Source organism: Lynx rufus, unplaced genomic scaffold (genome assembly GCF_022079265.1).
Source record: "Lynx rufus isolate CCGP_SWC_20201006 ecotype Redwood Valley unplaced genomic scaffold, mLynRuf1.p SCAF_9, whole genome shotgun sequence".
Taxonomy (NCBI): Eukaryota; Metazoa; Chordata; class Mammalia; order Carnivora; family Felidae; genus Lynx; species Lynx rufus.
In genome coordinates, this window is record NW_025814897.1 from 87,541,795 (window position 1) to 87,568,347 (window position 26,553).

Here is a 26,553-nt window from a genome sequence, read left to right on the forward strand (position 1 = left end):
GTTGCTATCTCTCTGAGAGACAGTCATTGTTTTGTTTTTCTGTTTTGGAAGCCTCACTGGTTATCCTCCCTAACTTGAAGAAAACAACCCTCATTTGAAAATAACTTCCAACTGCCTCAGGCATACTATCCTTTTCTCTTTTTAAAAGGAATCCTCAAAAATACTCCTCTCCCAGTTTGAAAAGCAGCAGGGGATAAATGTGTAGTATTAAATATGCAGCAATTTGCCACTCCCTTTGCCCTGTCCCAGTTACTGCAATAGAAAATGTCTGGGTAAAAATACATGAACGGTAGAGTCAAACCTCCTAGTGAGGGACTTACGAAAGGAACAAAGGACACTTTCTTGGAGAAAGGTGTTCAGTTTCCAAAAAAATAAAAAATTAAGAACAAAAGGAAAGAAGTATTAAGCAGAATTAACTCTGAATGATAGGTACTAGAACGTCAGTTGTTCCTTCGCGAAAAGAAGGGGAGACACGGCGCGCAGACCGAGGCTCTGCTGCATAACCTTGGGCAGGTCTCTTCAGTTTCTTTGAAGCCCTGTCCTAGCTTAAGCTGAGTTTGGACCAAGGATCTCTAAGTTCCTTTCATCTCTAAAATTCTATGATTACGTTGCTTGAGATGGGCCATTCTGTTGATTTCCTAGTCTCCAGGAGGGAGGTAACTAGTCTCTGGGAGAGGAACTAACTTGATGGAGTTATCAACACAGAGGTGGGTATACTTCACAATGACAGCGGTTGGGGCCTTAGAGATGCTCTTGGAACATTTGCAGGAAGGCCTTTACTTCAATCCGACTTTACAATTCTCTTGACTCTTTGGGATGGGTGAGACGGAGGGACCTGTTTTAGATTGGGACTGTTCACTCGATCAAGCATTTCCCCTTTTCTTATTTTTGGAACCCTTAAGAACAAACAAACAAACAAACAAACAAACAAACAAAAAACAAGCCACCAAGAAACAGATCCTAAAGCGGTGGAAGGGGAAACTGTGATTACGGCATCTCGAAAGGCCTGTAAAATCCTGCTTCCTCATTTTAATCCTTTCTTCGGGTGGGTGGGTGGGGGTTAGGCTCTTTTTTTAACTGTGTATTTTTGTCAAAGCGGGCCTAGTGCGAGGCTCAGAACGGCAGAGGGGGCGCTGACGGATGCTGCTGCGGCGGCGGGCGGGCCGGCGGGAGGGAGCTCCGGGTCCGGTCCACGCCGGCCGCCAGGCGGGCTCGGAGCTACAAGGGCGCGGCTGCGGGCGGGCCCCGGGGAGGGGCTTCGCGGAGGCGCTGCGGCCGGAGGCTAGCGGGGCCGCCCGGGCTCGGCGCGCAGCGCGGCCCGGCGGGCGGTGGCGCTGCGGAGGCGGCGGCCGAGGCCGGCGGGCGCGGAGGAGGGGCCCGAGACTGGGGCGGCCAGCGGCAGCTGCCTCCGTGACGACTGTCGGCAGCGCGGCGGCCTGAGGAGACCGCGCCGCGGGCCCCGGCGTCGCCGCGTCTCCTGGCTGTCTCCTTCTCCTCCTCTCGCGGCAGGGGCGTCAGGAATGGGCCCCAGCCGCCGCGGGCCCCGCACCCCGCGCCGCCCGTAGGCCCCAGCAGTCGGAGGCCGGCCGGCCGGCCTCTCGCCACCCCTCGCCCCAGCCCTGCCGTCCCCACCCCAAATCCCCGGGAAGGAAGATGAGGGAGACGCGCCCGGCGCTGAGCAGTCAGAGCAGCAGTAGCAGCAGCAGCGGTCGGGGGAGGGTGTTTCGCCGTTTCCTCTCAGCCGCCAGGACAAGATGGCAGCGGCCGCGGAGAGGGGCTGAGCCCGGGCTGGGTGGTGCCGCCTGCTGAAGCGCCTGGCTCCCTGTCCCCGGCACGGCCCCGCACCCCACCCCGGACATGCTCAGGGCTGCGGCCGCCCGAAGAGGGGAGAGCGCAGGCCTCTAGGAAGGTAAGGGAATAGGGCGAGGGGCGCCCCCACCCCAGGGTGGGGGGAGTAGCTCCTCTCGCGGGGCCTCCGGCCGGGCCCTACACCGCTGGAGAGGCCCGCAGCCGTCGCGCGTCCTGCATCCCCGACCGCCTCCCCTGCGCTCCGGCGCTCTGCGTTCCCGCCCCGGCCCCCGCCGAGCGGCGAGTCCGGGGGCCGCCTGGGGCTCGAGGCCGCCGGACGCGGGGGCCGCGCGTGCCTGGTGCGCGCGGTGGCGCAGCCTCCGGGAAGCCGCGCTGGGGCCGGGCTGGGCGGCCCCGGCCTTTCCTCTGCCAGGGTTGCGCAACCGCTCTTCCCAGCAACCGAAGTTTTGTTTAGTCCCACAGGGGGCCTCTTTCCCCACCGCAACCCTAGGCCGTAACTACGGAGACCTCTTGTCTTTCATTAAGGGGAACAAACACAAACACGCGCACGCACGCACGCAACTTGAGCGCCCCAGCCGATGGCTGCGTCCCTGGCTTTGTGGCCCAGTCACCAGCGTCGCCGAGCGGCCGGTTTAGAGGGTGTCAACTCAGGAGACGTGAGTGCGTGTGATTGTTGGGGAGGAGAAATGTGACCCGCCGCTCCGCGTCCCCTGCCGCGGCCGGAGGAAGGCGTGGCGGCCGCGCGACGGGGCTGTTGCCGGCTTCTCTCGTTACGGTGGCGGCCGCCCGCTTCCCTTCGCGAACTCGCGGAAAGACTTCGGATGGGAATGTCTGTTTTCCTGTCGGAAGAGAGACGGCTGTTTTAAAATGGTATGTGGCTCTCAGCTAAGCCTGTTGCCCAATCTTATCTCGGCTTGAGGAATTGCGCGAAAGGGTGTGTGCGTAAATTACCTTGGACCTGTTACAGAGTAGTCATGACACGTTCAGTCCTTGAACTGTGTTTTCACAACCTCTTGCTGCCCTGTTAGAATTGATTTTTCCACCTGTCAGGTCGCTGCTTCGAATTATAAGGAGCTTCTATTAGCAACAGTGAAGTTTTTCAGATTATCGGTCCAGCTTACAGGGAAAGCTCATGGTCGGTTCTATTGTCGACTTTGTTAGATTGTCTCCCTGGTACTGGGCCGGGAAAGTTAGCTGGTGCACCAGCCTGGGGTTGCTTGTGCTTCTGTGTACCTTCTAGTAGTTTGGAGATCGGTTGATTCTCCCCCGCCTCCCCCGTCCCTCCCGTTTTAGGTATTTGCTTGGAAGTACTTCTGTGGCGTGGAATTACTTAATGTTCACATCATTTCACTTTATTTCAAAGTTTTAATTTCTTGGTGCCTTAATTTTTAAGAGGTACCCCTTTTGATAAAATTTTTGATGAAAACTTTTGAGCTGGATCGGTGGGCTTTGTTACCCAGCTAAAACATTTTAATCCTACATTCTCATTTAATTTTTCAGAAGCTGGGCAGGCCTCACCATATGTTTGATAAGTCTAGATTCTGCTTATGTTTGCAAGTGCAGTGCTAATTTTATACAGTGAGCCATGATAAGGTTTTGATAGGTCATGATTAAACTTAGTATTTAAGTAAACAAAATAAGACTGACCTTTAAAAAGTAGTTTTTATAGTTTTATTGGTTACATGCCACTGAACAGTAATTGAAGTGTAACCAACCAAATAAAGTACTTTTTGAAATAAGGTTTTCTTGGTATATTTATGGGCCCATTCATAAAGTGTAGACAACTCTTATTTACAAAATATAATGCTCAACCTGTTTGAGGTTTATTTTTCTTTTATTTTTGAGACGACTTGCTTTTAATTTGTGTTGAGGTGGAGGGGTGCTGAAATATTTTAGAATTTGGACATTTCATTGCGGGTTTTTTTTTTTTTTGCACTTATCATAAAATTAAATAATTTAATTTGGACCTGAATTTTTTTTTTTCTACTTTAGGGAATATATTTTCTAAAAAAGACTTTTTTTTTTTTTTTTTTTTTTTTTTTTGTGGAGAGCCTTAGATTAAAACTATGTTTTAAAAAGGTAAGATGAGCTTGAAATCTAGAACAGAACCAGTCATTAAATGTTTCAAATTTATATTTGGACATTGCTGACTACAGTAGCTAAACACATATTAGGCAAGCAGATCATAACATGGTGAGCCAATCTTAGTTTATTGTCATAATACCTTTTCCATTGAACTAGTCATTATCTTGCTTATAAACCAGTCATTGGCTTCTGGGCATGGAGTTTTAGAGTCACATAAAAGTGGACAGTTTTTATGAGATAATTCTTCTTGTAAACATGCTTGAAAAGAAGCTTCAGATCATACTGTTTTAATTTTTTGGATGTCCTGTCATGGAGCACCATAAAATAAGGTGCAAATTACAGAGGTTGGGCTGCTGTAGCCAGTATGGCAGGGCACTTAAGTATTTGTTTATTGCAAAATTTTGAAAGCCTTTTTTTCCCCCCTTGCAACTTAAGATAGCAACAGCTGTCAAATGAGCTTTTTGATTGAGCTTTTGTTTTAAATATTTGATAAATGAACACTGAAGTTATGTATAGGTAGGGGAAAAATATAAATTTCAGAATGCTGAAAAACTGTTTCCTAAACCTGTTTCACGTGCATTGAGAATGGAATACTGGGTTGCATGTTATTTTCCATTTGAGTGTTAGAATGACTTATTTTGGTAACTTGAAGTTAGATTTCTATGTTCTCTGCGGCAGTTCGCCGAAGGTGGTCGTATGGTACGTTAGAATTGTGTCATTGGTAGTTAAAAGGCATGAATAATGTAGTTTCCATTGCATTCCATTTATGTTTGAGTTTAGAGATAAAGATGTCTTGGCAATATTTGGATTCAAGTGTGTTCTAAGGAACTTTAAAGTTTTCGGTATTTACAATATCCCTCCAGAGTTATTCTTGTCTCCCAACTATTAGAGGACACAGAGTAACTTGCTATATGATTATATTGTTGCTGCCAAAAGAAATGTTCATGTAAAAATTTCTGGGTTTGCTGCTGTCCTAATTTTCTAATGTCTGAAGTTGAGACTTAAAGTGTGGTATATTTAACTTGGAAGTTATTTGTGAGACAAACTACTAGAATTTCGTTAACGTGGAGGAGTCTGTCAGTATGTTTTATTACTTTTTAAAGGTGTCCCTGACCCACACCCCGCTCAGACAACTTGCTGAAAACTTTGTTTAGGTAGTCCTTTCTATATAATACAAATGTAAGTCTAAAGGAATTATTTTAAATGTCGTTACTAGTTCTGGGTCCAGCTGCTTAAAAAACAACTTGATTAGTATCTTCAAGCACTTAACAGAAGTTGAATAGTGATACATGTTTGGAGTGGAAGTTTTGAATCCGTGTCGATTTTCAGGGTAGCCAGAGGATTTATGTGGCTGACCTAAGGAAATACAGCCTACTTTTTTTGGTTGAATTAAGAGTGATTTGGGGAAGGAAAAAAAAAGTGATTTAGAGAGAAACAATATTAGTATGCTGCTTCTGTAGCTTTGTCATAACTGTTTTTTTGGATCTTATCTTAATCACTGTTAGGACCAAGCTAGAATAGATATTTGGAAGGTATATGTTACAAATTTTACCTAAATGTTTGTCATATTAGACCTTGACCTATTTGGCAGATCAGGCTGCTCTCCTCTGTTGATACTTGGGCCATATGTCGTTACACAAAAGGCAACATATTGTCTGGATTCTGAGCACACATTGTTATGCTGGGGACCTGGAGGCTCTTAGGACTTGGGTTTGTGTGGAAATTAAAAAAAAACAACAACTGGTCGAGTATTGGAAATACTGTATTTTTAGGGTGTTATTTGTGGTTTGATGACAGTTAAGTCAGTAAACTGATTTATTTTTTGTATTTTGTATTGAATGCCCAGTTTGTACTTTAGAAAGCTATCTTTTTCCAACAGAAAATCTTTGAACTGAAACAAGCCAAGGACACTATTTTTTACCTTCAGTGTATTTTGTTACTTTGACCCAAACAATATCTTCAGTTTTCTAAGACAGAATCTTTCCTTGCTGGGGAAGAGTGAATGGGAGGGAAGGTAGTGGGCAGGTAAGGTAGGGGAAGCTGGGCCCTAGTTGGAGGAAGAGGCTCATTTAATTAAATTTCGGAAACTTAGAAATCTGTTTTGACTTAAATGTTCAAGTTGCTAGAGATCAGAGTTCCTTAGTTATGAAATCAGTGAAATATGGGGTAGCTTGGGGGAAAGATTTGGAATATGCGGTGGCACCTGTTAAAAGATCGGATTTATGAAATAATACCTGTTTATCATCCTTGACCGGTTTTTAAAACCCACTCCCTGCCCTTACCTTCCTTTCTTTTTGTCTTTTGTCTTTTCAATCCAAAGGACTTTGCTTAATGTAGAATTTAGGAAAGATAAACGTTCCATACAGTTACAAAAATTTTACATTATATGCCTAATTTGAAACCAGAAGTGTGAAGAGCATAGAACATATTAATTGCTATTAAAATGAGTTTGATTTATAGGAATAACCTTTTTTTTTTTTTTTTTTTTTTTAGTTTTTAGAGATACTTGAAAATAAAACTAAGGTGCATATAATAAATGAATGGAGGTTTCTCAAGTTGAATTAAAACCCGACTTCTCTGCTGTCACTCAGTCCATGTTTACTTTCTGAGATTAACATCTCTTCTTTTAAAGATTAGATTTCCAGATGTACTTTTCATTTTTTTTTTTTTGTTGCAGTGTCTTTTTTTTCCCTTAAAAAGATCATACCTAAAAGAAACGGAGATTTAGAGAAGAATAATGAAGAGAAATACAGTAGTTTGTACCTTTGAGCTGTACTTTAGGTAAGGATCGAAATTGTGAAAGGCTAATTCTTGGTCACATTGTAAATAAAGGATTGTCAGAGGTAGTCATAATTTTTTTATTTTACGTAATCGTTCATGCTGGACGATTTGAAAAATTGCTTAGATTTGATAGATTTTTGAAGTAATTAGATGAACAGAATGAGTCATTACCTCTACCTTTAGAATTGTGTAGTTTTTATAAATTACATTTGATTGCATATGGCTTACCAAGAACGTTGCCTTTCAAATTTGATAGAAACTATAAAACTTGGCTGCAAATGACTAGCCAGTTACTGTTTACCATGGTTTGACTTATGATTTCTTGACTTTACTATGGTGTAAACACATGTGTATACACATTTGTGTACTTGGAATTTTGAATTTTGATCTTTTTCCAAGCTAGCAACATGGGGTCTGATACTCTTTCTGTAATGCTGGGCAGAGGCAGTCGCAGCTCCCAGACAGCTGACGATCATGAGGGTCAACAGTGATATACTTAAAACCATTCTGTACCACGACAACTATTCTGTTTTTCACTTTCACTATTCAGTACATTACTTGAGATATTCACCACTTTATTATAAAATAGGCTTTGTGTTAGATGATTTTGCCCAAGTGTAGGCTAATGTGTTTCAGCATGTTTAAGGTGGACGAGGCTAAGCTATGATGTTTGGTAGGTTAGGTGTATTAAATGCATTTTCTACTTGGTATTTTCAGTTTATGATGGGTTTATCGGGATGTGATCCCGTTTTAAGTTGGAGATCTGTATTCCATTTTAGAAATTGAAAAATAAAAGCATATGACTTACTAAAAATGTTTATGTTAATGTCAGTTCTTTAGCTTCCCTCTACTTTGTTGTGTATCATTCATAAATTAAATACAGTATCTTAGCATTTTTAAAAAATATGAAATAGTAAGCTTTGAAACATTTGCAGAAAAAACTTGGTTAGAAAATGTTTCATACCCTGTAAAGTGGTTATTTAAAGGGCTTAAAGATATCATTTGCGGATATTTTGACTGAGTGCTATCTGTTTAATAATACAACAAGAGCCTTGTAGGTTTGGTAAACTATACGACTTTAGATATATAATGTACAGTTTTAAATAGTTAATAAGTTAGATAGAGTGATAACGTATTGAAAATTGAACCTGACTTTCTAGAGACATTTCTTCTAAGGTATGATTTAAATTAATACTTTGGAGGGCTTTAAATATGTAATTTGTGATAACTTATATTAAGATTAAATAGCATAAAGTGGCAAAATCATAATGAAAACTGCTGGTTATGTGCTATGTAGTTTATAGCTATGATGTTACATTTCACTACCTTCTCAAATCCATGTTTTGGACCAATTCGTAATCAGTTTCAGTGGAGGCAGTACAAGTATCTCTGCAGTATATTAATTGCAGTTTTGTGTTTTAAGTTAGATAAGAATAGTATTGGGTTCAAAAATATTAGGTTTTTAATCTGGTTACTATGCTTAAAATATTTTTTTGTAGCTGGACCACAGATACCACAAATAAATGAAATTTTATTGTGTCAGGTAAAACAATGATAAAATATGTGAGTGAAAACTGTTTTATCTGGTATATATTTGGGTGTCCACTAAGTGCAGGATACTGTGCTATGAATGAAGAGAGGAAGACATGGTTCCTGCTTTGAGCAAATAGTAGGTGAAATCAGCCTACTACTGTACATGTTCTTTTATATTTGTGCGTATGTATGTGAGCTGGAGAACACTGCCTGAGAAAAATGATACACGTATAGCATGTTCAAGTTTTTGTTTTTTTTTAAGACTGTTTATTTAATAAATAAATGATATTTAAAATTATCAGGAATGGTTTAGCTTCTGAAAGTTGTATATTAATACTTGCCATCTTTGTGGTGTTGAAAGCTGAAAAAGTCACTTGAACATATGAAAAAGATTGTATGAATTTAATTTTTGTTACAAGCTTTTCTGTCAAGTCTAACAAGTTTAGTAGTCTCACGGTTTTATAGAAATAGGTTGTATGTTAATTTAAATCAAGTGGAAATTCATATTTCTTAGATATGGTTAATCCAGTTCTCTTATTCTCATGGTTTTTCCTTTTGGACATGCACAGTTCTTGCATTGCTTCAGAAAATTCTAATAGGTTTGCTTTGCTAACTGTCTTATTACCTTCTAAATTTGGAATGCAGAGCTCTCCAAACCTCATTCCTATGCCAATTGGAAAGAAAATAGAAGGTGAAAACCAGGGTATAGATAGAATTCCATTTTAAGGTACTTTTAAGAATATTGAAATTGCTAGTTGTAACTTATTTGAAGTCACTATGCAGAAGGGCTATTGCTTGTTCTTAATTTATGTAAATCAAAAGTATATATAACTTGGGGTCCTTGAAGCCAAGTCATGCAAAAAGGACAAGTATTTTATTACATTGCCCCATTATAATTGTATATGATATAGTCTTAATGAAATTTGACAATTTTGTGCGATCTTGATATTTTATACCTGTGAATTTAAAATTGAACTCTGTGTGGAAACTCACTTAGGTTGTTAGGGACTATAACATAATTGGTTTGCCAATACTTTTGAGTAGAAAACAGTTGGAATGTTTGCCTTGTGAGTTGCCCTAAGCCCAGTGTGGCATTTCTGAAAGTATATCCAGTTGCTACTCTGTTACTTGTGAAATCTCTCTTAAGTTTCTCACATCTGAGGGTATATCTAGCTTGAAATTGTTTCTCATAATCTGACTGGAAGAAAATGCCTCAATTTATAACTTAGGAGGTAACCTAATACATTACATCTTGGGGAATTTTTACATTTCAAAATGTGAAATAGTATCTGAACTGTTTCTTCAGGTCAGAGACCATGTCTTAAAAGTTTTTATATCCCTTAAACTGCATAATAGACATTGGGGAATCAAACATATAATTATTATAAAAGTAATCAAATACAGGCATGTGCTGCTTTACCTATATCCTTTAATCAAGGTAGCATCTTTACTGAACAGCTTTACAGGTACCTGCCCACACACTTTGCTTCTCAAAACCCTACTCTACCCCTCACTTCTTTTTTTTTTTTTTAATTTAAAAAAATATTTATTTTTGAGGCGCACACACACACACACACACACACACACACACACACACACACACACACAGAGTGAGCAGGGGAGGGGCAGAGAGAGAGGGAGACACAGAATCTGAAGCCAGCTCCAGGCTCCGAGCTGTCGGCACAGAGCCTGACATGGGGCTCCAACCCACAAACCTCCAAATCATGACCTGAGCTGAAGTTGGATGCTTAACTGACTGAGCCACCCAGGTGCCCCAACCCCTCACTTCTTTAATTCTAGCAGATGAGTCTATTTCCTGCATAGAGGTCAATAGGTATGAACTTCCTCCAGATTTCCAGCTTCTACTAGTACACCCTGTATATTTTCACCACTCTCTGAAGGACTGAAACATCTGCTTCCCTCCAAGATTCCTGCCTGTTGTCTATTGTGGATTTCATCTGGAAATGTTTTTTTTCAGCATCTTGAGCCTGTCCAATAACTTCAAGCCTCCCCTTCCCCCCTTTCTTGGGCCTTTTTTCTTCAGCCTTTAAAAATGTTCAGATATCTGAGATCTTTTTTTTTAATGTTTATTTATTTATTTTGGGGAGGGGGGCAGAGAAAGAGGGAGAGAGAGAATCCCAAGCAGCCTCTGAGCTGTCAATGCAGAGCCTGACGTGAGGGCTTGATTTCATGAACTGGGAGATCAAGACCTGAGCTGATATTAAGAGTTGGATGCTCAGCCGACTGGGCCACCCAGGCATCTCTCAGATACCTGAGATCTAAAGCAGCCATCTTTTATTTTGCACTTTTTTTTTTAAGTTTACTTTTATTTATTTTGAAAGAAAGAACGGGTGGGGGAGTGGCATAGAGAGAGGGAGGACAGAGGATCAGAAGCGGTTTCTGCACTGACAGCAGATAGCCCGATGAGGGGCTCAAACTCATGAAGTGCAAGATCATGACTTGACCCCAAGTCAGACACTTAACCAACTGAGCCACCCAGGTGCCCCATAAAGCAGCCATCTTTCAATTGTGCCTCCTCAGATGTGGACCTGGCTTCCTTTTTATTTCTTCCAAACTTCTTTTTTTTTTTTTTTAACGTTTATTTATTTTTGAGACAGAGAGAGACAGAGCATGAACGGGGGAGGGTCAGAGAGAGGGAGACACAGAATCAGAAATAGGCTCCAGGCTCTGAGCTGTCAGCACAGAGCCCGACGCGGGGCTCGAACTCATGAACTGTGAGATCGTGACCTGAGCCGAAGTCGGATGCTTAACCGACTGAGCCACCCAGGCGCCCCTCTTCCAAACTTCTTAAATGTGTACTTTACCCTCTGTTTGCTTTTGTATTCACTTCTTAGCCCTGGGCAGTATAGTTCTGTCCATGCCACTCTAGTGAAATTACTTCTGCTAAGCTCTCCACTAGTTTCTTTTATTCACAATCTATGTATTCCTCCAGGTGATTGCATCCATAGTATACCCTACTTAATTCCGAGCTTTCAGCTCATCTTTAGAACTAGTGAGGTCCATATTTCCCCCCACAGCTAGCTCAGATTGAATTATCTTATTTCAAAATTTGTTTCTTTTTCTGTATTTCCTCTTTGTTATCTTCACTCATTTCTATTGCAGTTTATGTTGAAACTTTAAATCTTAAAATATTTATTTCTGGTGGATACATTAAAAAAACCCAACAAAATCTGCACGTTGTAAAACAGAATTTAGTAGTAGTTATCAAGTTTCCTTTTTGGAAATCCATACTAAGAAAATTGGGAATGTAAAAAAACTATTTATATGAAAATATTCATCACAACTTTATATAATATAGTGAACAAATTGGGAGGAAAAGCAGTTCAACAAATTATAGTATGCACACATGGTAGAATATTATGCTGCTATTCAAAATATCCTAGATAGAACAAATTGGCATACCAAGTTATACATGTACCATGATTGGAAACATATGATAAAACATACCCTGGAATGACTAGAAGGAAATAGGTTCGTTTTACTGAATATTTTGTAATTTGTAGTGACTGAATAATTTAAAAATGATTTTTATACAGAAATTTCACCTCTTCCTGGAGTGAACAGTGTGTATGCTTTCATGAGTTTAAGGCAAAATATGTTAAATTTCATGTATTAGTCTTGTCTACCCATATTCTAGCAGTCTCATTCCAGGTAATGGTAATGGTAATGGTGTAGTGATCATTTTTACCCTTTCAATTTGCAGGGTCTCTATGAACAAATAACATTTTTTATATGTTTTTTTGTTTACTTTGAGAGAGAGAGAGCACTTGCACAGGTGTGTGCATACATGGGCTGGGGAGGGGCAGAGAGAGGGAGAGAGAGAACCCCAAGCAAGCTCAGCGCTATCAGCACAGAAAGGCAGAGCCTGACGTGGGGCTCCATTTCATGGCTGTGAGATCATGACCTGAGCCAAATCAAGAGTCGGTCGCTTAACCGACTGAGCCACTCTTGGCACCCCTTAAGTTTTAACATTGTTATAAAATAACTGTTTTGGCAGATTCATGTATAGTTGATATGTGATCATTACCTTTATGTTTGAGATTCTATCTAACTTCTTATGCAAAAGCCTGAAAAATGATACAAAGTCACTTTTGGCCAGTAAGAGATTTATAGTTATTATCTAAAAATAAATTTCTCATCGTAAACTGTTAACTGTTTTGTGGCCATTTTCAGTCATGATTTAACATACTTTTTCTTTATTTTATCCCATGATATCAATAGTTGGCCTTAATTTTGAACGTAAAATGTGTTAGCTGCCACTTACTTAGGCATCTTCAAATGGAATTAAAGTTTTGTAATCACCTTTTTTATCTTTCTAATATGTTGATGGCATTTAAAAAGTTTCTTAAGCTAGATCTGAATATATTTTTCTTACATTTGTAATTCTGATACATAAACTTTATAGTATCATGTATGGTAGTGTGGCTTTTTACACTAATGTGAAAATTTTTTTTTTCAGTGTTTATGTGGGGCTTGTAGTAGACAAATATTTTTGTCACCCTTGTTAATTCCATATAAATCTACAGTTTTAGTGCAAGGCTTATTACAAGCAACCTGATAATGTGTCATTTTATTTATTTTTAGTTTATTTTTAACTTTTTAAATGTTTTTATTTATTTTTGAGAGAGAGAAAGAGAGAGACAGAGTAAGTGTGGGGGAGGGGCAGAGAGAGAGGGAGACACAGAATCCCAAGCAGGCTCCAGGCTCTGAGCTGTCAGCACAGAGCCTGACGTAGGGCTCGAACCCATGAACTGTGAGATCATGATCTGAGCTGAAGTCGGATGCTTAACCGAGCCACCCAGGTGCCCCTATTTTTTATTTTTTTTGATTGCGCACGTGTTCGAGCAGAGAGTGGGGAGGAAGAGAGAGAGGGGAGAGAGGATCCCAAGCAGGCTCTGTGGTATCAGCAGAGTCTGATGTGGGGCTTGAAACCGTGAACCATGAGATCATGACCTTAGCTGGAGTTGGATACTTACCCAACTGAGCTCCCTAGCCCGTACCCCCCACCCCCTGCCAATTTTATTTTTAGGAATCTCTGTGCTCAATATAGGGCTCGAACTCACAACCCTGAGATCAGGAGTCACATGTTTTACCAACTGAGCCAGCCACGTGCCCCAGCAGTGTGTGTGTCATTTAAAAAAGTTAATGATTAGAGTTAGAACCAAACATAAGCAGTTCTAAAAGATTTCTAAGAATTCAGTGTCCTTTCTTTGAGAGTACTCTTTTGAGCAGCATGTTGTTTTCTTTCCTCCTTAGGTCTTTATGAATTTACATTGTTCTTTAGTTTCTTTCTGAGGTTCTTGGGGAGACTTGTTATAAATCTCTGCCTTGTCCCCTTCCTCACATTTGTCATGAGAATGAAGAGGTATTTATTTTTCTTAACATATTTTCATTTCTGTTCCTTCTATTGTTTCTGATGAGATACCATAGTTTCCTGAAGCACAGGATTTCCTGAAGCCATTGTGAGACACCCCAGTTCACGAGATATATATGACAGTTAAAATTTGAAACTTAAAAAATAGTGTTTCCATATTAGAAAGGTTTTGAAGGTACTTCACAAAATTTCTAAAAAAGGACATATAAAGTGGCATATTGGGCCACTAAAATATGAGTATGGAGAGAACATAATTGTAGGGAAAAAAACCTAACAACTTTGAATTTAGGAGTGTAGGTCACCTTAGGGCCATGTAGGATCTTAAAGGAATATGGAAAGAACAAGTAGTTGACTTTTTTGTTCCAGTTTATTGTTTCAAGCCCTAAAACGTTCATAAATATTTTTCAAAACTAAAAGTACTATAATCAAGCTTATGCTGCTGTAAATATTTGTCTTTTCAGCTTTTACAAATACAAAACTGTTATTTGTGTGGGTGGCGGGGGGAACAGCTACAATTCTCACTTCACGGATGTTTAGATTTTAATTCTTGTGATGTATGTTACTCTGGAGTGATAGTTCTCTTTCAGTTATGAGTACAAAATGAAAATGTCAAAGTTGTTTATTTAGGATAGCCTGTAATTTTGAGAAGTTTTGTAGAACAGGTCCTCTGATTCTATAAATGTTCATTTAGAACTTTGAATCATCATTTCTTACAAAAATTTTATCACCTGAATTTTTCCTTTATAATGCTTTGTCAGCAATGGACATTTGATCAAATTATTAATCTAGGATTCAGCTTCCTCTGTTGATTTGAGTTGTTTTAGAGATACATTAGGTTAGGAGGTATTCTGGTAAGGATCATTGGACTTTTGTTTTTTTTGGTCTTTAATATTTCATACTCCTCTTTGCCTAAAAGTTAGTTACATAGATTTTTTTCTTTTTTATACAAAACATAAAATTTTGTGGTAGTTATTTTGGACAGATTTCCTATAAAATATAAAGGGGGCACTTGGGTGGTTCAGTCAGTTAAGCATCTGACTTCAGCTCAGGTCTCATGGTCTCATGGTTCGTGGGTTCAAGCCCTGTGTCGGGTGCTGTGCTGACAGCCGGGAGCCTTGAGCCTGCTTCAGATTCTGTGTCTCCCTCTTTGTCTGTCCCTCCCCCGCTCGTGTTCTAGCTCTCTCTTTCTCAAAATGAATAAACATTAAAAAAAATAATTCATTTGGCTTTCTATTGAGGGAGTTGTTCATAACCCAAAGTTATAGAGCTGTTTACTTTTTCTAGCAATCCATCATGCAGGTATTGATACATATTGAATGACCAATTTGAATAAAAGTTTTCAGGGTACCTGGGTGGCTCAGTTGATTGAGTGTCAGCCTTTGGCTCAGGTCAGGGTCTCCCAGTTCGTGGGTTTGAGCCCTGCATCAGGGTGTGTGCTGACAGTGCAGAGCCTGCTTTGGATTCTCTCCCTCTCTTTCTGCCCCTCCTCTGTTCACACCCTCTCAGTTAAAGAAAAAAAAAAAAAAAAAAAGAAAGAAATATTAAAATAAAATAAAAATTTTCTTTGTACTAAAGTTTTATAAACTAGATTTGCATTGTTAGTCTTAAAGTTTTCTTCAAGGAAGGGAGTGCTTCAGGTGAACTTTTTATCTTTGGTCAATTTTTCTTTCTTTTTTTTTTTTTTTTTGAAAAAATTTTTAAATGTTTATTTATTATTGAGAGACAGAGCATGAGCATGGGAGGCACAGAGAGAGAGGAGGAGACACAGAATCCGAAGCAGGATCCAGGCTCTGAGCTGTCAGCACAGAGCCCGACACGGGGCTTGAACTCACAAACCGTGAGATCATGACCTGAGCCAAAGTCCGACGCTTAACCGACTGAGCCACACAGGCGCCCCACTTTGGTCCATTTTACTGTCAGTATTTCATTTCTGTGTTTTTATGTTGTTTTATTTCTTAAAATTTAACTTAAAAAGTTTTTTTAAAGTAAGTTTTATACCTAACGTGGGGCTTGAACTCAAGACCGTGAGATCAAGAGTCCCGGGCTCTGCTGACTGAACCAGCCAAGCACCCCCAGGGTCTGATTTTAGATAGCTTAAAAAAATCTAGAGAATTATATGCTTTAGTAAGCATAGTCCTTAAGTATTCTTTTAATTAACTCTTTTTCAGCTTTTCTAAAGTAAAGGTTGGGGGGGTGGGCATGTATTGCAGGGTGATTTCTAGCAGCTTTGAAATGTCCAACAGGTCATTTTCTGTTCCAAAAGTTGGAATGTTTTGCTAAGTCAGATGAAGCTTGTTATTTAACATGCTGATTTGTGTTATAGTCAACACATTCTCTAGATGCTTTGTTCACAATACTGCTGGAAAATACCCAAGACTTTAGTGTTTTCAGATAAATGTTTTGTAGGCACCTCAGATAGCAAGTTTATTTTATGAAGCTTTACATTAGGGGAAGTTCATTTATGTGAACGTGTTTCGTATGTGAAATGTTTTAGCGTAAGTAATTTCCTGGGCAGAATACTGGTAAAATAACCTGTTAATGATACAGGTATTTAAAATACTGATAATTTAAATGACCAATGAAGAGAGTTAAACTCATTCACTATTCACATTGAACACTTAATTTCTGGTGTATTTATCTATTGTTTTCTAATTGGACATGTTATTTTGTCTTTTATAAATACACTCTTTAAACAGTAATTGAGAAATGAAACCGTGTGACTAGAAACTACTTTTTATTGTCTGAATATTGCTAGTTAATGTGGTTCTATTTTCTAATTCCTATTGTAGAGCCTTGTATAGACTAGTACTAGGATTCTCTGTCTTTTCAAGAATCAGAAGCCCTTTTTGTCAAATTAATTGGAGCACATAGTGAAATTCTACTTTTAGTCTCCATTGAAGAAATTACATAATGACCAAGAGCTCCAGAAACTACTGTGAATTAAGTAATACTTTTAAATGAAAAGATTTCTTCTCATTGCTTATGAATACTTTTTTTTTTTTTTTTTTTAATGTTGGCAGATGATCCCAGGGACTCATTGTGTATCTGAGGATTCTAGATTTTAGGTGATCTGGGTCATGTCTAAAATACTCAAAAGTACATTCCCAAATGAGTAACCCTTGAAGAGCAGCCTTGTGCAAGAAAAACATTTATTTTATGCCTGTCATTCATATTCTTTTTTTTCTGTTTAACTTACCACTTAACAAAAATTCAGACCTACAAAAAAATTACGATAGTACAAAGAATTCTTATGTATCTTTCACCTAGATTCTTCAGATATTAATATTTTATTCCATTTGTATTTACCTTTTTTCTCTCTATATGTTATCTGTATTTTTTCCTGAACTTTGTGAGTTGTAGTCATGATATCTCGTTACCCCTAATATATGTATATTTTTCGCCCCTAATGTTTTTCCTAAAAGCAAAGACTATTCATTTTTTTTTTAATGTTTATTTATTTTTTCAGAGAGTAGGGGAGGGACAAAGAGAGAGGGGGACATAGAATCCAAAGCTGGCTCCAGGTTCTGAGCTGTCAGCACAGAACCGGAAGCGGGGCTCAAACTCACAAGCTGTGAGATCATGACCTAAGCCAAAGTCAGATACCCAACCAACTGAGCCACCCAGGTGCCCCGACTATTCAGTTTTTATGTCTCTGAAAAGTTTCTTAGTCTTCATGTTATTTTCCGACATCGACATTTTTGTAGAATGCTGCCAGTTATTTTGAAGAATGGCCCTGTTTGGATTTGTTTTCTTGTGCTTAGAAATATCATAGTAAAATGTATTCCTCTTAGAACATTCATATCAGGAGGCACATGATAGGTGCCATTACTACAGATTTTAACATTGATCACTTAATTAAGGTGGCACCTACTGATTTCTTTCCTTTGATTAGTATGTATGCCATCCGAAGCTTTCCTTTGATTATTAGTATGCCATGGAAGCTGGCAGAAGATAGACTGTTTGGTCAGAGATAAAGGACCTTCTTACTCATAGCAGTAGCAATAGTCACTGTGTCAGTATTTGCCCTGCTTCCTCAACTGAATTCCCTACAGGGTGATGTGAACAGGGCAGCCAGGTAACTCCTGCACAAAAGCAGTTGCATTACAGGAGAGGAACTCTGGGCTTAGGAAACTTGAATCTTTCATAAGGGGCAGGAAGCCTGCCTGACATTTGACCAAGAGGGTGTCATTATCTTTATTATACTGAACATTAAGCAACCTGCCCTTTGCCCTGGAGGAAGACACTATACTATCTCTACCTTCCAGGGATGTTCAGGGATATAGAAATATCCTTTGAAAAGATACTCTGGAACATAGGCAGTGATGTTGCTTGCAAGACCAGGAGAAACATGAGAGACCACAGTGAATTGTCTCCCAACAGTAATATTCTGTTATCTTTAAAGCCTTCTCCCACTAGTTTTTGCGTCTGTTGCATCTGTTGTTTCAATCAGTAATTATGATTGTTGCCAAATGGTGAGTTTTATGAATTACTTTCCTCTCTTCCCTGACTTATTCCCGGGTTCTTCACTCCTGCCTCCTGGGGTGGGAACTTCCCAAGTAAACTACCTACTTGCAGGCCTTTCTTTAAGAATATACATTTAGGGGAATTGGGCTACATCACAAGGCACCCCAAAATCATCATGTCTAAAATCCAACTTTTTCTCTCAATTTTCTTGGTTTTTTGTTTTTTAATATTTTCTGTTATCACTTGGCTATCTTTTTTTTTTTTTTAATAAGTTTGTTTTATTTATTTGAGAGAGACAGAGACAGTGTGCGTGGAGGAGGGGCAGAGAGAGGGAGAGAGAAAATCCCAAGCAGGCTCTGTGCTGCTGGTGGAGGCTGATGGGGGTCTCGAACTCATGAAACCATGAGATCATGACCTGAGCCCAAATCAAGAGTGGGATGCTTAACCGACTGAGCCAACCAGGCACCCCGGCTATCAGTTTTTCAAGCCAGAAACATGGTTGTGTTTCTCCCCACTCCTCACTGAGCTTTGTGGTTCTTCCTCCTGGCTACCTATTGGTAATCCATACTCTGTTTCATTCCTTGGTACTGTCTTTGCTGGGACTCTGATCAGCTGTTATCTGCACTAACTATTAAGTAGTCTTTCAACTGTTGTTTCCGTTGTTTGTTTCTGTCCACTTCATCCTTTAGAACTTTGCCTGAGTGATCTTTCTAAAATACAAATATGATTATGTCGGTTTTCTATTTAAAACCCTTGAGAGGCATCCCATCCCCTATAGCTCCTTAACAAGGAACACAAGGTTCTTCATGATCGGTGCTCTTTTTTTTTTTACAGTTGTCTTTCTTCTCAAGGATCATTGTTTTCTCCAGCAGCCTACTCCCCTGGCAAGTTATGTTCTAGTGTGGAGGTTAGTGAACTTTTTTATAGGGCTAGATGGCAAATAGTTTAGTTTTGCAAGCCGTGTATGGTCTCTGTTACAAATTTTTTTTTTTTTCAAACAACCTTTAAAAAGTAAAAACCATTCTTACTACGTGGACCATACAAAACAGGCTGGGTTGGATTTGGCCAACCATAATTTGTGGTCCTTTTCTCTAGCCAAGCAAAGCTAATATGTCATATTTTCATTAGTCTCTGACTTGGTATATGCTATTGATTTCTATCTCATGGAATATTCTTTTCTACATAGGAGACTTCTTCCCATGATACTTCAAATTTTAGCTAATGCGGGAGTGGGGGGCGCCTGGGTGGCTCAGTTGATTAAGCATCCAACTCTTGATTTCTGCTCAGGTCATGAGATCACGGTTTGTGAGATCTGAGATTGAGCCCTGTGTCTGGCTCAGTGCTCACAGCCAGGAGCCTGCTTGGGATTCTTTCCCCCCAGCCCCCCACCTCTGTTCCTCCCCTGTTCTTGCTCTCACAATGTGTTTTCTCTTTCTCTCAAAATAAATAAATAAACTTAAAAAAATTAGTTCATAGGTTAATTTAGTGAATCCTTTTGTGCTCTTTCAGGGCATTCTTCAATCATTTCTATTTTCTTTGCTACCTGCATATCTTGTACATCTTAGGTCACTGCCCTCGTTAGTGACGTAGTTATGTGGATACATGTGTTTCCCTTTTACTAGAAGAAGCTCATCAATGAGAAAACATATTTCATTGCTATGTCTTTCTGCTCCTAAATGGCTTTACTTGATTTGAATTGAAAGAAAAATTGAAAAAAAAAAAAAAAAAAAGGACTGAAATAGGATATGGCTATTGAATATGCTAATACAATATATCTAAAATGGTTATTTATATTTTTTCTTTAAAAAATACATTCAGTTGAAGAGATTATTCTATTCTCTGGTAGATTTTTTTCCCTCTTCATTTATTTATTTATTTATTTATTTTTATTTTTTTTTTTCCAACGTTTATTTATTTTTGGGACAGAGAGACACAGAGCATGAACGGGGGAGGGGCAGAGAGAGAGGGAGACACAGAATCGGAAACAGGCTCCAGGCTCTGAGCCATCAGCCCAGAGCCTGACCCGGGGCTCGAACCCACGGACCGCGAGATCGTGACCTGGCTGAAGTCGGACGCTTAACCGACTGTGCCACCCAGGCGCCCCTCCCTCTTCATTTAAACGTTAATGTAAATTTAGGCTGTGAAAGTATAGGGAGTAATATAATCAACTCTATACAGTTGCCATCCTGGGTGCAAAATAAAAGTCACATAGTTGAAGTCTGTCGTTTTTCCTTTCTTCCTGGCACGTTTATCATTTCCGTGGGTGTTTTTTTTTTTTTTTTTTTATTTAAAAAAAAATTTTTTTTTTATTAATGTTTTTTATTTATTTTTGAGACAGAGAGAGACAGAGCATGAACGGGGGAGGGGCAGAGAGAGAGGGAGACACAGAATCGGAAGCAGGCTCCAGGCTCTGAGCCATCAGCCCAGAGCCCGACGCGGGGCTCGAACTCACAGACCGCGAGATCGTGACCTAAGCCGAAGTCGGCCGCTTAACCGACTGAGCCACCCAGGCGCCCCTCCGTGGGTGTTTTTATACTTTGACCACATAATTAATATATCTAAAGATTTATTTATTTTTGAGAGAGAGTGCCAGTGGGGAAGGGGCAGAGAGAGAGAGGGAGACAAAAGATCTGAAGCAGGCTCTGTGCTGACAGCAGCGAGCTTGATGCAGGGCTTGAACTCATGAGCCGTGAGATCATGACCTGAGCCGAAATCACTCAACCGACTAAGCCACCCAAGTGTCCCACGAAATTAATATATCTAAATACAGTATAGATTTGTCTGTTATTAGTTTTTTCACATATGATAGTGTACTTCTGCAACTTGTTTTTTGTTGAGATTTATCCATGTTCATATATGTATTTTCAGTGAATTCATTTTGCTGCACATTATTAATTCTAACATACACGATTTCTCCCATATTTTAACATCTTCGAAATTGTGATACATCTTAAAATCAGTGATGTCACATCCTTATAATTGTTGTTTTCTCTTTATTTGTGGTATATAAATATATGATTATTGTGGTATAGGCCACCATTATATTGTGTGCATTTTATGAAAAAGCCACACTTTATTCTTTTCTGACAATCGGGTTTTTTCAAAATTTTGCTATAAATATACAGAACAGCAGTGAACATTGATTTACCTGTGGGTTTTTAAAAATCTTTTAAATTTTTAATTTTTAATTTTTTTGTACCTATGTGAATTTCTGTAGGCAGGATGTATATCTGGAAGAATTGCTAGATTATGGACTATGTCCATTTTCAGCTTTGCTCCCTAAAGTGATTGTACTTCTTTACCTTCTGTGGACCTACAACTTTTTAACATTGGGTATTGTCCTCCTTTTTGTCAGTCTGATGGGTATAAAATGGCATCTTACTGTAGTTTTACTTTATTTTATTTTTTAAATTATTTTTTTTAGCGTTTATTTATTTTTGAGACAGAGAGAGACAGAGCATGAATGGGGGAGGGTCAGAGAGAGGGAGACACAGAATCCGAAATAGGCTCTAGGCTCTGAGCTGTCAGCACAGAGCCCGACGCGGGGCTCGAACTCACGGACTGTGAGATCGTGACCTGAGCCGAAGTCGGCCGCTTAACCGACTGAGCCACCCAGGCGCCCCTCTTACTGTAGTTTTAATGAGTGTTTTCCTTATTACTAATGGGGCTGACAATTTTTTTTAGTAAGTCATTTGTCATGCATTTCCTTACCTGTGAATTGCTTGTATATATTTTTTTATCCACTTTTCTACTGAATTTTGCCAAACACAATATGATTTCTTCAGATCTTTTGTTAGTTATATGTGTTGCCAGTATCTTCGTTTCTATGGCTTATCTTGTTTGTGTTATCATTGAATAAATACATACAAATTTTAAATTTTAGTAAAGTCAGCTTTTCCCATCTTTTCCTCGTTGTGCCTTTTCTTTGTTTTAAAAAAAAAAATCTTTTCAGAGGTTTGTGATTTGTTAAAAACATAACATTAATTTTAAACTGAAAGGTATAAAAATACAAACCTCTAGGCTGACCCTGGTGTATTTTGTGTTGTAAGACATTTATAGATGCAGAGGTTTGTTTTTTTTTTCCCCCTTTAATGTTCTTTAGAATTGAAAGGTAGAAATATCTATAGTTGGTGAAGGTTTTCCCCCTCTTTACATTTATCCTCTTGAAAATTCTAGCACTTCAGTTGGAGAATAGTTAGAGCATGTGGGTGTGAAACTGTTTAAATGTAATGAGGGACAAACACAGCAATGTAAAATTCTCATAATAAGTTCACAGGGGTCATTATATGTTAAAAACTTGGAAAATAACTAACTGGAGGGTTTTTTTTTTTTAAATAATAAAGCAGTTTTTTTTTTTTTTTTAAATAATAAAGTTTTTGGATGGGGTAGGGTGAGGTGGGTAGCCATTCCAAAATGAAGCATATGGGTTACCTATTCAGTCCATACAAAATATAAAAGAGTTTATAAACTCTTTTACCTTTGAAGTTTGTACATATTAAAGAAAAAAAGGCCGGAATGTGGGGCGCCTGGCTTGCTCAGTCAGTGGAGTATGTGGCTCTTGATCTTGGGTTTGTGAGTTCAAGCCCTACTTTGGGTGTAGAGACATTACTTAAAGAAAAAAATCTGTAAAAAAGGCAAGAGTGATTAAATTCAGGTAAATTAACTTAATTAAAAAAAAAATAGCACCCAAAATTTGAACTTACAAGTGCAAATAATTTATAAAAGAGTTTTCTGTTGGATTAAATTAGTAGTTTTTTTCTTTTTCTTCCACAAAATATGATGTATTTCTTTGAAGTTGTCCTAAAAAACACTGATAGATTCATCTATATTTTATTGTCACAAATTAAAGTTTAGGTACTAATGAAGGAAGCTAAACTTTTTTTCTTTTGCTTCAAGTAATTGAATCTTTAAACTTCAAACTTGTAACTGAGAATAGGCTAATTGTAGTAAGATATAAGTATGGTAAAGGTAGAATTAAAATAATATTAAAACATCATTTGATAGTATTCACAGTGGATTTAGTTGTAAGATGTTTAAAAAGTGAATTTGATACAACTTTCATAGATTACTAACTCATTTATCATTTGAAAAATAAGTTGAAATTAGGCCAATTAGTAGAAATTTAAACTTCAGCTCAAATTGTACAGCTTTTATGTAAAGGTTTTCATTCGTGGTATCACCATAAGTATTTCATGGGCTGTTACATGATTTTTTGAGAGGACATACAACAAATTCATGTTAATATAATAAAGTATTGAGGTTATGAGAGGACATACAACAAATTCATGTTAATATAATAAAATATTGTGGTTATGAGAGGTTTCAAAATTGGTCAAAATACCATTGCAGTAACAAATTGTTTAATTCCTGGCTTTAATCAATCACTGTGTCATTAAAATAGTGTAATACTTGTTTTTAGTATTCTTCTCTGTATTTAATACCTTATCTTTCAGTTTTAAAGCTCTTAAGAAAAATGTCCCTTAATCCCCTCTATGAAATGTTGACAGATTTTCAGTTGAAGCATATTTTCTAGGTATACCTATTTTCTAGGTATATTCATGAAAGCAAAATTTTTCTGGGTAAATCAAGTTGGAATAATCTATTATTTACATGAAACTAGATTATAGACAATTTGCTACTTGAAGACTTCATTCTGTCTCCTTTGATCTCTTTGTCAGACTTTGTGAACTCAAGGCACGGACATTTGTACAAAACTTTGAGTTATAATACAACTTATGTTTGCTGTATCTTAGAAAAAAGTAAGTTTGAAAAGATGTGTGGCGCTAACACAGCTTTAGGTTTTATTCATTTAACTCTTTTCTAGACTTTGTGAGGAATGCAAAAGTCGTTTACGAACAGCGTAATTCCTCTTTGGCCCACTAGCTGAGTGAATTAGGTTGACCCTGTTATTTTCTTTTTTTTTTTTTTTTTTTTTTAACGTTTATTTATTTTTGGGACAGAGAGAGACAGAGCATGAACGGGGGAGGGGCAGAGAGAGAGGGAGACACAGAATCGGAAACAGGCTCCAGGCTCTGAGCCATCAGCCCAGAGCCTGACGCGGGGCTCGAACTCACGCACCGCAAGATCGTGACCTGGCTGAAGTCGGACGCTTAACCGACTGCGCTACCCAGGCGCCCCTGACCCTGTTATTTTCAAAAAGACATTCTGCAGGGTTGAAAGTCATTATATTGATGCACAAAGCTCCTTTCTTGGAATGGCTTACTTTCTGATTTGCACATAAAAATGTTTCGGTAAAGACCACCTTCCCTAAAGTGCTTTTACTTCTCTGAAAAAGTTTTGCTTTTGAATACTACCTCCTCTAAAGTGTTTCACTTCTTCTAACTTCATCATACCTGAAGTGTGTCAGGAAAAGGATTGAGAGCCACTATTCAGATTTAGAATTTTGGATTCTTTTACTGCTAAGCATCTTTAAAAATGCCTTTTGTGTTACATAAGAGAAGTGTTAATTTTGAATGTATTGCACTAGAAGGAGAGGAACTAGAATTTAGCAGAGGATATTGGGAATTTGTGTGGTGGGAGATAGATAATCAGAAAGAGATGGTAGCTCAGAGGAAGAGATCGGTAATATTTTGAGGACAGAATGTGAAGTGCTGTTTTGACGTACCCAGGTCGGATCTTGAGGTTTAATTGAGATGAGAGAAAGAGGGCTAGAAGAAACCTTTGGATCCCAGTAAAGACCAGAATAGGCTGGCGATCTGGTGTAGTAGGGACTGCTTGTGTGGGGTGGGGGGATGGTGGTAGTGGTGGTGTTTTCTTTGGTTTTTAGCATGCGCAATGATTTTTACATAGCGCTTTTCAGTCTTTTTGCCTCTGGTGCTGATCATAGCTGCTGGAAGGCAGTTATAATCTGTAATGTATGTTTGGTAATTTGACTGAAGACATCATTCTCTTAGTGAACTAGGTACTACTCTAACAGTGTAGAACATACCATTACTGTTTTCACGTAGGATAATCCTCCCGACTCTTAGCTTTGATGCCATTAGGTTAAAGGTGCTTTGGTACATTTTACTGACAAAACAGTCTTAACTGTATTTTTCATTTCCTGTTCCATTTGTCTCCTTTTAAAGAGTTTGGTAATAAGTTCATTTTTGAAAGTGAACTTCACTTGTATCTACCTTATTTTAATACATATCCTGGAAACAGTTGATAGGTATGTTCAGAAAAGAACTCCGAAAGCAGGGTTTTTATGTAAACAGAATCAAAGGTTTACTTTGATCTAGTGTAGCTATTTGCTTATTTCTAGTTCAGTGAAAATATTCCCTAAGGTAACTTGCATTGAGGTGACTTCTTTTTTGTTGGTTGTTGTATTTTTTTTTTTTTTTTGATTGTGGAATAGTAGCTGCAAATTTAATGCTTTGGTCTCTTATCCCTGTTTATTATGAGATAATTTTTTAGTGCCCTGAGCTTCTCTTTAAGTAAAAAAAAAAAAAAACTTCTTAAAAGACTTTCATTTTATTTGTTATTTTCATTTATTGTTGTTCATCTTTAGAAATACTGTTCTTTTTCATATTTATGTTTTAAATTGAAACTTGATGCTTTTAGTAATGTAATAATTTCTGTACTTTCCACTGATGGTCTGAAAGACCTGGGGATTATTCAGTAGTCATTTGGGAATGCCCAGCTAATAATGTGGGTTTCTATAGAGTTTTAAGTGTAATGTTTAATATTTGTCAAGAACTCAAATGAAAAAATAGAAAGCTCATTTGTTATAGCTATGGATGACATCAAGCTCTAGGTGTTAGTACAGCTAGGCCTGATGAATTAGATTTAAAAATAGAGATTTGAAAACCACAATGAAATACCACTTCACACCCATTAAGATGGCTATTATAAAAAAGAAGAAAAAAAATAGGTGTTGTTGAGGATATAGAGAAATTGGAACCTTTGTGCACTACTGGTTGGAATTTGAATGGTACAGCTGCTCTGGAAAATATAGTGATTCCTCAAATTAAAAATAGAATTATTATATAATCAGGAATTCCACTTGTGGGTATATACACAAAAGATTTGAAAGTACAGTCTTGAAATTTGTACATCCGTGTTCATAGTAGCATTATTCATGATAGTCAAAAGGCGGAAGCAACCCAAATATCTTTTTTTTTTTAAGATTTTATTTTTAAGTAATCTCTACACCCAATGTGGGACTTGAACTCACAACCCCAAGATCAAGTGTTGCATGCTCCACTGGCTGAGCCAGGCAGGCACCCACCCCCCAATATCTTTCGATGGCTGAATGAATAAACAAAATATGACATATACATACAATGGAATATTACTTAATCTTAAAAAGGAGGGGAATTCTGACACTGCTATGTGGATGAACCTTGAATACATTATGCTAAGTGAAGTAAGTCAGTCGTAAGAGCAAATACTGTACAATTTCATATATGTGGTACCTAGAGTAGTTAAATTCATACAGAGCATAGAATGGTGGTTGCCAGGGGCTGGGGCAGGGGACATTGGAC

The 26,553-nt window shown here is 38.6% G+C and overlaps 1 protein-coding gene across 2 annotated transcripts in view; it reads left to right on the plus strand.

The window, feature by feature from the left end:
- The first annotated feature begins 1,392 nt into the window (after nucleotides 1-1,392).
- HIPK3 (homeodomain interacting protein kinase 3) overlaps nucleotides 1,393-26,553 on the plus strand; it is a 97,005-nt gene continuing 71,844 nt past the window's right edge. The window contains exon 1 of one of the 2 annotated variants that reach the window (XM_047071373.1): nucleotides 1,393-1,909. The gene's annotated coding sequence lies outside the window, so the exon portion shown is untranslated. Of the gene's footprint in view, nucleotides 1,910-2,384; nucleotides 2,680-26,553 lie in introns of those variants that run through there. The other variant, XM_047071374.1, reaches the window with a different exon arrangement.